Source organism: Sorex araneus, chromosome 2, assembly GCF_027595985.1.
Source record: "Sorex araneus isolate mSorAra2 chromosome 2, mSorAra2.pri, whole genome shotgun sequence".
Classification (NCBI taxonomy): domain Eukaryota; kingdom Metazoa; phylum Chordata; class Mammalia; order Eulipotyphla; family Soricidae; genus Sorex; species Sorex araneus.
In genome coordinates, this window is record NC_073303.1 from 270,552,805 (window position 1) to 270,563,078 (window position 10,274).

Below are 10,274 nucleotides of genomic sequence, written 5' to 3' on the forward strand. Positions count from 1 at the left end.
CATTCATTTTCTTATTTCTAGGAATCTAATGAAATATATGTTACCCAGAAAGTACTGAGGTTTTGTTTTTATTCTTTTAAACTCTTCTCTTTTTTTTTCAGAACTGGATCATTTGTATGGATTATCTTCAAGTCATTTGGTTTTTAAGTTTGTTCAGTGATTTGTACATTTTATATTTTATGCATTATTGCTTCTGTGTTCCTATCTGGTTCTTTAGTAAATTTTTCCCATGAGTCTGGTGAGATTCTGAGAAAAAAATGAGATTACTTATTCATAATGATCATTGTTTTTGATATATTCTTGACCATACTTATAAAAACGTTTTCCATATCTGTATCACCTATGTCAATTTCTATGGTTCCTTTTTAAGTTTTCTAGACGACAGATTGTAATTTCCTATTATTTGTTCACCTATATGATGAAACGTGTTGCATCAAAATTTCTATGTACTGCTGGGAAATAGTAAGTCCTTCCCCTTTTGATGTCAAAAGATTTCTTAGAGAAAAGGAATATTAAGCCTAGGTACATAAATAAATAGCACTGTAGCCCTGTCGTCCCATTGTTCATCGATTTGCTCTTCCCACTGTGCTATCACTTCAGTCCCTCAAGAAGCAAAAAAAATAAAAATAAAAAATAAAAAGAGACAGAACACAAAGTTAGGGTGACCTAATAGTCTATCTATGTTTGGGAGTTTTTCAGAATATTTATAAATATTTATGAGGGGAAAGGTAGGCATGCAGAGTCAAGGACATACAGTAAACATACAGAATCACGCATTGCAAGTACTGAATATGGGGGGAAAACACAAACACTGCCAAGGGACTTTTCTTCAGATGGAAATGAAGAGAAAGTTGACTGTGGGTTGAGGGGGCTTCCTGGCCCAGTCTCCACTCCCCAACACCTTCTAGCCGGGGGCGCGGGGTTCCTATCAGCATGTACAAGGTTCATGTAAGGGGTTCCTATCAGGTATGTACAAGGCTCTGTCCTGGCTTCATCAAAGCCAAGGAACGAAGCAAGGTGGGGACCCCCAGAGAGAGGCTGTGTATCTTCCAAACTAGAAACCCCAGGCCAGTCTGTGTTGTATTTTCTTAATCCCAGGGATATAAGTTGTGAGTTGTTGTTGTTGTTTTGAGTGTAGGTTGAAACAGTGAAAACAAAGCTGAAATTTTTATTTTAACTTTTGTATTAATTTGGGCCCCCCAGCCACTCCCGGTGGTATTTGACCAACTGGGCAGATTGGCTCAATACTAGGGCCTGGTCCTGCAGTACTGTTGGGACTCAGTTGTGCTGGGAGCCAGCAGGGACACCCCAATGGTGCTCGGGGACCCCCAGAGTTACATTCAAACAGTGCTGGGGCTGCCAGAGTTACAACAGGCAGTCATGGGCATTTCCAGACTCCAACTGGGAGCCTTGGTCTGAATCTTTGTTTCCTGACGTATCTTTCCTGTCCCTGTCAGTGTTAACTTTATTTAGTTCGCTAGTTTTTGCATCATACCTGGAAAGGCTTAGAGGCAACTTCGGGCTTCCAGGGTTGATCCCTGTAGTTTTCAGGCAACCATGAGGTGCCAGACGTTGAATACAGGGTACCTACCTACAAATTATGTGCTCCAATCTCTTCCTCTCTGGTAACAAGTGAATAATCAAATGAGTTTAAGTGGCCCACATGGCCAAGCACAGATAGAGCCCTGAGCACATGTGTCACCTCCATCTCCCCTCTAGGAGTGTGTACCAGGCTCTCTCCATCTATGGAGAAGCCTGCCTTCTCTCGAGTGCATTACTCTCTCTCCCACTTTCTCTTTCTCCTTCCCCTTCCTAAACTCTCAAAAAAAAAATCTGTTTTACTTCACTGCTCATCTACTCTTGGAATTCTCTTCTGCGAGACAAAACAAGAACCTGATAATGCTGGATAAAGCCTAGGAGTGACTTTCCTGTCCCGCAAAGAGCAATTCCTCTCTCCAACCTGTGTCCCTGTCTCCCTGGGAAACTGGGCAACAGGGATCAATTCCTGGGCCAAGAAGACCAAGTGGACGTCAGGTGTGGCTTGACGGCCACCTGGCGGGGCAGACAGGGCACTGGCCCATGCCACACAGGGACTCATTGCAGACTTTTGGTCCAGGGGTGGCAGAAGTGGATCAGGAGAAAGTGACCATCTCGTTCTTCTCTGCCTCACATGAGCTACCCAGGGGACCCCCAACTTCAGTCTTATGCAAGGTTCATGCTCTATCCCTTGATTCCTAATTTGTTACTTTTATTGCCAAGTGCCTGTAGTTCCATATTATGAATATGTCACAGTTTGTTTAACTGTTTATTCATTGAGGGACATCTGCTTGTTTTCAGATTTTGGCTCTTATGAATGAACTGCTGTGACATTTGGGTCAACATGTCTTTCTGTTTCTTTGGGATAAATGCCTGAGATTGCCGTTTCTGGGTTGTGTGACAGTTGTATGCTCTGTCATAGAAGAAACTGCCAAATCTATCCGGAGGGTCTATGTCATTTAAAGTGTCGCCAGTAATATATGAATGGCACATTTTTTTCTAGGTCCTTGACAACATCTCACATGGTAACTATTTTCAATTTAGTGATTCTGATACTAAAATAGCAGTATTTATTGGTGGTTTTAGTTTGCATTTCCCTGATGGTTAATGATGTTAGAGATCTTTTTATAAGCTGAACTGCCATCTGTATATCTTTTCTAATGAATGTCTGTTCATTCATGTTACCATTTTCTAATTACAATTCTATTTTTTATTTTTACTGTGGATTGTTGAGAGTTTGTTATACATACTATAGATCTTCTCTTGATATGTTATCTATAAAATTTTTCTCCCCATTTATCACCTGTTTTTTTCATTCCCTCCCTATGCATGAATTTGGGTTGTTTTTCTTCTTTGTAGTTAACTTCTTGTGATGTGGAAAGTTCTATAATTAAGTTGAAACCTTTTCCTACTTTGTAGGGATTTTATGCTGTCAATTTTCCTGTTAGCACTTGCATGCGGCTGACCCGGTTTTATTCCTCCATTCCACTCGGAGAGTCCGGTAGACTACCGAGTGTATCCTGCCCGCACGGCAGAGCTTGGCAAACTACCTATGGTGTATTTGGTATGCCAAAAACAGTAACAACAAGTCTCACAATGACGTTACTGGTGCCTGCTCGAGCAAATTCACTGAATTATGTGGCCATTCTCTGATCCCACAGACAGGGCTGATCACAGAGAATGAGATAGACAAACACGTACACAGGGGCTGTCCATGCTTTAGATTCTCCTGAGTGGTCACCAGCAAGCTTACAGGGGTCCATTTATTCAGTCCAGCAACTCTCCCTCACCCTGGTTCCCAGCACATGAGCCATTGTTTAAGCTGACAGGGACATTGAGGACAGTTAATAAGTCCATCAAATTTCAAGAGGTTCATGAAGAACAGAGGCTGGGGCCTTTCACTAGTCCAATAGCAGGAACCCTTTCATTATACAGTCACGACAATTCTCTATTCTATTCTTCCAGGTGCTGCCCTCTACATTTCCAAGACGCTAAATGGTCTTATTCTATTCTTTCCTGGGTGCAATTTTGCTTGCCTGACTCATGCATTTTTGCATTGTTTTGCTTGCTTGAGTCATGTTCAAAAACACTTAAACTGTTTTGTCCAGGGGACTATTTAAATCTTTAGGGGTTCATTAGGGTGAGGATTTACCATATATGTTAATGATTTGGGCCGGAGTGATAGTACAGTGGGTAGGGTGTTTGTTGCACATGGCTGACCCGGGTTTGATTCCTCTGTCTCTCTCGGAGAGCCCAGCAAGCTGCCCAGAGTATCCCGCCCGGACGGCAGAGCCTGACAAGCTCCCCGTGGTATATTCGATATGCCAAAAACAGTAACAAGTTTCACAATGGAGACGTTACTGGTGCCCACTCGAGCAAATTGATGAACAGCGGGACAACAGTGCTACAGTGCTACTCTAGAGATTTATGAATCTCTGGAACAAGGCCGTTAGATGAGCTTACATGATGGCAGAGGTGGCTCATGGGGGGACTTCTGGAAGCACAGGGAGTTGAGAGCAGGTCACCCAACCTGACTCTGAGAGGTCCTCAAGTTTTCAGCCACAGAGACCTGTGTACCTGGACTTTTCAGCAGATTGTAGCGGGCCGTCTTCTGGAAAATGCCTTAATAATGTTTTTCTATTTCGTGTGTAAAGATATGATAAAACCCATCCTAATCAACAAGGACAATTGTTTTTCCAGGACAATAGGGAAGAGAGGGAGAAGAGGAGAGACGGAGAGTGACTGTCTCCTCCCAGAAAGAACGTGTTTCCCTTGTTCCTAAAGCACTTTGTAGAAATCCATTTAATTGCCTTCATCGCTAGGTAGAATTATTAGTGTAAATGTGTTTGTCCCCTACTCGGCTCCTTAAGTAGAATACAGTTACCCTCATGTTTTTTGTCCCTCAAAATATAGTAAAAATTTTGATGAAAAATTTTGTGAAATAAAATAGCAAATATTCCTTTTGCTGAGATCTTTTTCAATTGTATATCTCGATCATAACTGTGACTCTTTCAAGTGAGTTATGAGAAAACTTCCCTGAAGTGAAATCAAATGAATTCCCAAAGTGACTGTGGAAGTGCTCCATTACCTAAAAACAATGTTTCCAATTAGTTTCTGCTTCTGGGTTTTATTTTCCCAACGTGATTTAGCTAATGTTCTAGCTAAAGAGAAAGTAACTTACTGATTAAACTAATGTCTTACGGTAAGATAAACTGAAGCATTATTAGCATAAATCTTTGTTCAATAGCATTTGACAAAAACTATGGCTAATTCTTTCAACAGTTACAAAAGCACTTTGCAAGTACTAGTATCATCAAGTGATTTTATTTTGCTCTTTTCTTTGATTGAATTTTTCCTGGAGACTGACAATATAAAACTTGATATTAAATAGGAGCTTCTCATAAAAGTGAACTTTTGGAGGGTTTGTAGAAGTGGTACTTTTTTTTTTATTCTTTTTGGGTCACACCCAGTGATGCTCAGGGGTTACTCTTGGCTCTGCACTCAGGAATTACTCCTGGCGGTACCTGGGAGACCATATGGGCTCCGGGAATCGAACTTGGGTTGGTTGCATGCAAGGAAAACGCCCTACACGCCATGCTATCGCTCCAGGCCCCAGAAGTGGTACTTATTTTTAACTACGAGAAAATACATGTATTTATTTGAGTGGTAGATTCAAAATTCAAACTATCAAAATGTTCTGAATACATTTAAAAGGAGTGAGAAATTCCAATGTCATCGTGATTCTTACAGTGTGTGAAACATGATAGAACAGTACCTGACATTATTCTTAGACTAGAAAACTCAGACATAGGAGCTGCCTTACATGGGTGACCCGGAACCAATTTCGAGCATCTTCTCTCTGCATTAAGTGATACCACATTAACCTTGATGGGGGTGTGTAGCAATCTACCAATTACTGTAAATCTAAATCTTTTTCCTCTCCAGGAAATCCAAAGGTTGAATATTTATCAGCACACAAATAGGTTAGACTCAACTCGGTGCAGGGAATTAAGTTAAAATCAGGCATGATTATTGATGGACATATATGACATATATAGACCATTGCTATAGCATTGAAATGTAGAATTCTGACCAAAATAACAAAGGGACAGTTCTGACAACACAGAAAAGTGCCCACAGTTGACATTCGCAAAGGGAAAGATTTTGATCGATCAGATTGATGATTTTCTAGTAGTGGCACCTGTAAGCTGACACATTTGTGTCACATTTGTGTGATTTCATTAAATCATCCATGCATTCTGTAACAGTGCCTGTGTGAAGCTTTCCAAGGTGAACTGACTTGGATGCTACCGGTCCGACGCTAAGATGTCTAATAAGTCCATGTGATTTGCTCAACTGGGTCCTTTTAGCAGCACATGGAATTCTAGCTGAAATCTCCTCATTCTAATTCCAGAGTTTTCAGTGAGTTGTACCCATCAACAACTGCAGTGGTTTCACCTGAAAACTTCCTAGAAGTGCAGTGAGACAGCACCCACTCCCTGCTGATTTGCATGCTCCGGGGATGGTGTGCAGCTCCCAGAGCCAGAATAACCCCTCCAAGTGATTTTGATGCCTGATAAAATTTCAAGATCACTCTTCCTTAGAATGACCAGAAATTAAGAACCAGGACCGCTGAAATTCCCCCTAAAATGTGTGCACCCATCTGATAGTGAATTATTTCAGCGTTTGGATGGGAAAAATCGTTTCTAGCAAATGAAAAGATGTCACTGTCTGAGTGCATTCTAGATTTCTTCTTAGATTAATGTTCCACCTTGAAAGTGTTTCTCTGTCTGTCCGGTCCATGTTCAATTACACGTGACTGTCACAATGCGGTCGGATATATCCTCTCCTCAGTAAGATTCTCTGTAATAAAAATCACTTCATGGTCCAAGCAATGTGGAGAGAATGAAATAAATGTGAACAGAGAATGGGAAATGACTGATGAGTTGGGTAACTAAAAAATTGGTCACAATATCTGTAAGCATTTTATATTAAGAAATTAATCATTAGAAGAAATAAGAATACATTTTTTTGTACTCAGAATATGGATTTGGCCATGTAACTTCCATTAGCCAAGGGATATTCATGTAGTATAGTATAGCAGAGTCTTGGAATGAACTTGGACATTTTAATTGTTTACCTTTCTGTTTCTGTAACAGTTAAGAAATACAAAACCCTGGGATAGACTCCTTGGTAAAAAAGGAGATTTTGCTTCTATTGTCCCAGAAAATATGCAGAAATGTGAGTGAGGACATTGGGGTTAAGAGTCTCCATCCGTCTGCTCAAAATGGTAACTGCATGAGTCTGCGAGGTCCTCACTTCGAGTTAGTGTCCTGCAGCAGAATTTGGAGCCAACTAGAGGGATTGCTTTAGATGTTAGTGTATCCTATGTGAGAAAAATAAACAAACAATCAAACAATCAAACAAATAAACCCAAAAGCATCTACAAAATATTTACTGAAGTAATATTTTATTTCAATAATTTCAATGAATGTTTGATTTTGTTGGCTGACAACGTCATATCCTAAATCTCTGGCCCACTCTTCCAGGTTGATGTTTATGACCAGATTTCAAAATACATGCAGTCCTACAATAAAAATTAGAAAAAAATAATTAATTTGGCTTAATATTTGGACAGGTATAGGCCCTAGACATTAGAGAGAGAGAGAGAAACAAAACTTCATTGTATGGTTAATGGAAAAGGTTTTTTCACTGCTTTCTTTCTGACTTCTCCTTTTTCTGGTTTTTGAGAATTTTTTTTTAAGGTTGTTGGTTACCGTTTCAGGTTGTTGGTCACACATAGTGCAAGGCTTAGCCGTAGCTCTGTGTCCTAAGATCACTCTTGGAAGTTTTCTGGGGTCCATGCTGTGCTGGGGGTTGAGTTAGCCATGTGCCAGGTCAACACCATCTACCCCCTTGGACTGGCTCTCTGACAGTCATTGTTCCCTCCCTCTTCACTAGTTTGAATTATCCTCCCTTATATATTCTTTGTGCATTTCCATTGGTTATTCTTTATTTTTCATGATTAAATAAAAAGTTTTATTAGTGTAAGGATGTTATGACTTGGTTATTACTCATGGCCTATGTTTTCTATACTTTAATAGTTGAGGTTGAATATTTAATATAATTCTTAGAGCATAAAAGTTTAGGATGTGCCTATTAGAAGTGTTACTTTGCTTTAAAAGTTCCTTTCCATCTAAAAGACTAGGTGGAATTTTGTTCTTTACATAATATGGTACTTCTGTATGTATCCTTTGGCTTTGTTTTTTTTTAAGGGATGGCTAATCAGTTTGTTCATGTTCTATTTTTCTTCAAAAAAGTACTTACAGTCATATATTTGTCTTTAACAATCTTATTTGTATCCCAAGAGAGTTGATTTGCAGTTTTGAATATTATACATATTGATGTATTTAAATTTTTGTTATAAATTATATTTTTATTCACTTGAACATTTATACATTTAAATTTTGATTATATTTATCTTTATCGACTTTTATTTACATTTGCTCAGTACCAAATGATACCTAGTTCCAAGACTCGCTTCCCAGCCCAAAATAAGAATATTTATAAAAAGTATTTTTGAGAACAATATATCTATCATATATGTTTAATACAAATTGTACTTTGACCTACTAAATCAAGTGTTTGAAAGTTCTAGATGAATCCTTTAAGCTGGTTAGTATAAGTGTTCAGATTTTAAATATCTAATACTTTAATAAGCTTGCCTCTCTTAAGTCAAGTGAGATTGAAATGTGTGTGTGAATTTCCCAATGTGATGTGAATTTATTTTCTAAAGATATATTATTCTCTATGCTCTATGGTTACACTGCATACAAACTTAAAATTCTTGTCTACTTTTGAACAGTTCTTCACATAGTGTAGTTCGTCATTGTCTCTTTTCCTGCCCTCAAATGTTTTTAATTTTAAAATCTTTTTCTGTTAGCTTTTGTATTTATCTATTATTATTATTATTTATTATTTACTACTATTATTATTTACTTTAAAATTATTTATAAATATTATAATTTATTGGACTGGAGGATATCACAGCAGGTAGGGCATTTGCCTTGCACTTGGCTGACCTTGGAGAGCCTGGCAAGCTACCGAGAGTATCCCACCTGTATGGCAGAGCCTGGCAAACTACCCGTGTATTTGATATGCCAAATTTGATCAAATACCGTGTATTTGATATGCCAAAAACAGTAACAACAAGTCTCACAATGGAGACTTACTGGTGCCCGCTCGAGCAAATCGATGAACAACTGGACAACAGTGCTACATGGAAATTGTAAATCCAATTTAACTACGTGTCTTTTACTTACAATTTGTTCCCATTGATACCTGTTTCAGTTATTGTAAAACGTGATGTAGAACTTATTTAATTGACAGATAAGCAGAGAGACATTTTTCTATTTTAATATTTATTTGCCACACTTTTAAAATATTTTTTAAATTGTTCCTTTTACACCTAGTTGTTTTGTTTGCGTGCATGTATTTTAGTTCCCTTTTCCATTTCTCTTGGCTTGAAACAAATGACTTCCTAATATGTCAGTGGTTATGCAGAAAACTTTTAACACACGCATTTAACTTATCTCAAGCAATACAGAATCTCAGAGTTTTCATTCTAATCACTTTTTCACAATTTGCATACTTTAGTTGAGTAGAATTTCAGTTTTTTAGATAGTGCTTTTTACCATCACTAATTAGTAATTCACTATTATTTTATTTAGAATCATAAGTGTATTTATAGACATAATTGCCATTTTATTTGCTTATGAATATTACTGAATCTGAAATGACCTTCCTCAGATTCCAATATGCGGTCTGAGGTATCTATACTTCCTGGGGTATTTTCCTTAGCAATAATCTGTATATTGTAAGACAGTTTTAATGTACATTTGTATTTTCTTATTTTGATATATTCTCTAAGAAAATATAATTCAAGTTTTTTTTTTTCCAGTCAGAACTTAGAAACAACTATCCTAATCCACTCTGGCATGTATTGTTTTTGTTGAGAAGTCAGTTGCCAAACTCTTGGCTTTTGGGTGGTCTGACTTTCTTTCTACATACTTATTTTTAACTTCTTGCAAATGCCTTACCCGCTGAAGTACTGCTCTGGCTCCAAGAATAAAAGTTAAAGCCGTAAAGTGTAATTGTGTAGGTGTATATACCTTAGAGTTTTTATATTTCTTTTATAAATTGGCTCATATTATACTTTATTGTACTATACAGATAAACCTTTTATATCTAATACATTTTAGCCCCAGAGTCTATGTTCTCTGGAATTAATGTCAACACTCAGGATGTTTTTTTTTTAATTAGTGTTGCATGGCATAAATTCAATTTTCTTTTTCATTCTTTCTTTTCTCTTTTTTTCACTAGGTTCATGCTCTGGGCTGCTGCTGACAGAGGTCAGGGAAGTGACATGGATTCACTGGTTCTGTTCTTGTACCTGATGGGTCTCAGGCGGCATCATGGTCCACCCAGTGATTCTAGAGGCCACCAGGGCCTCACCTGGTAATGCCGATAGACATTAAGGCTATGCTTAGCAGACCTGGAGTGTGGATGTGGTATTGGTGGTCAGATTTGGAGTCATGCTTATGCTAGGCATATGCTCTTCTAATGGAGCAATAATTCTTAATATCTTCTATTATTTTAATCCATTTATATCATAGTTAAAGTAGGTTTCTTATAGATAACATGTACTTGGACTTTAGCAATCCACTTTGAGCACATTG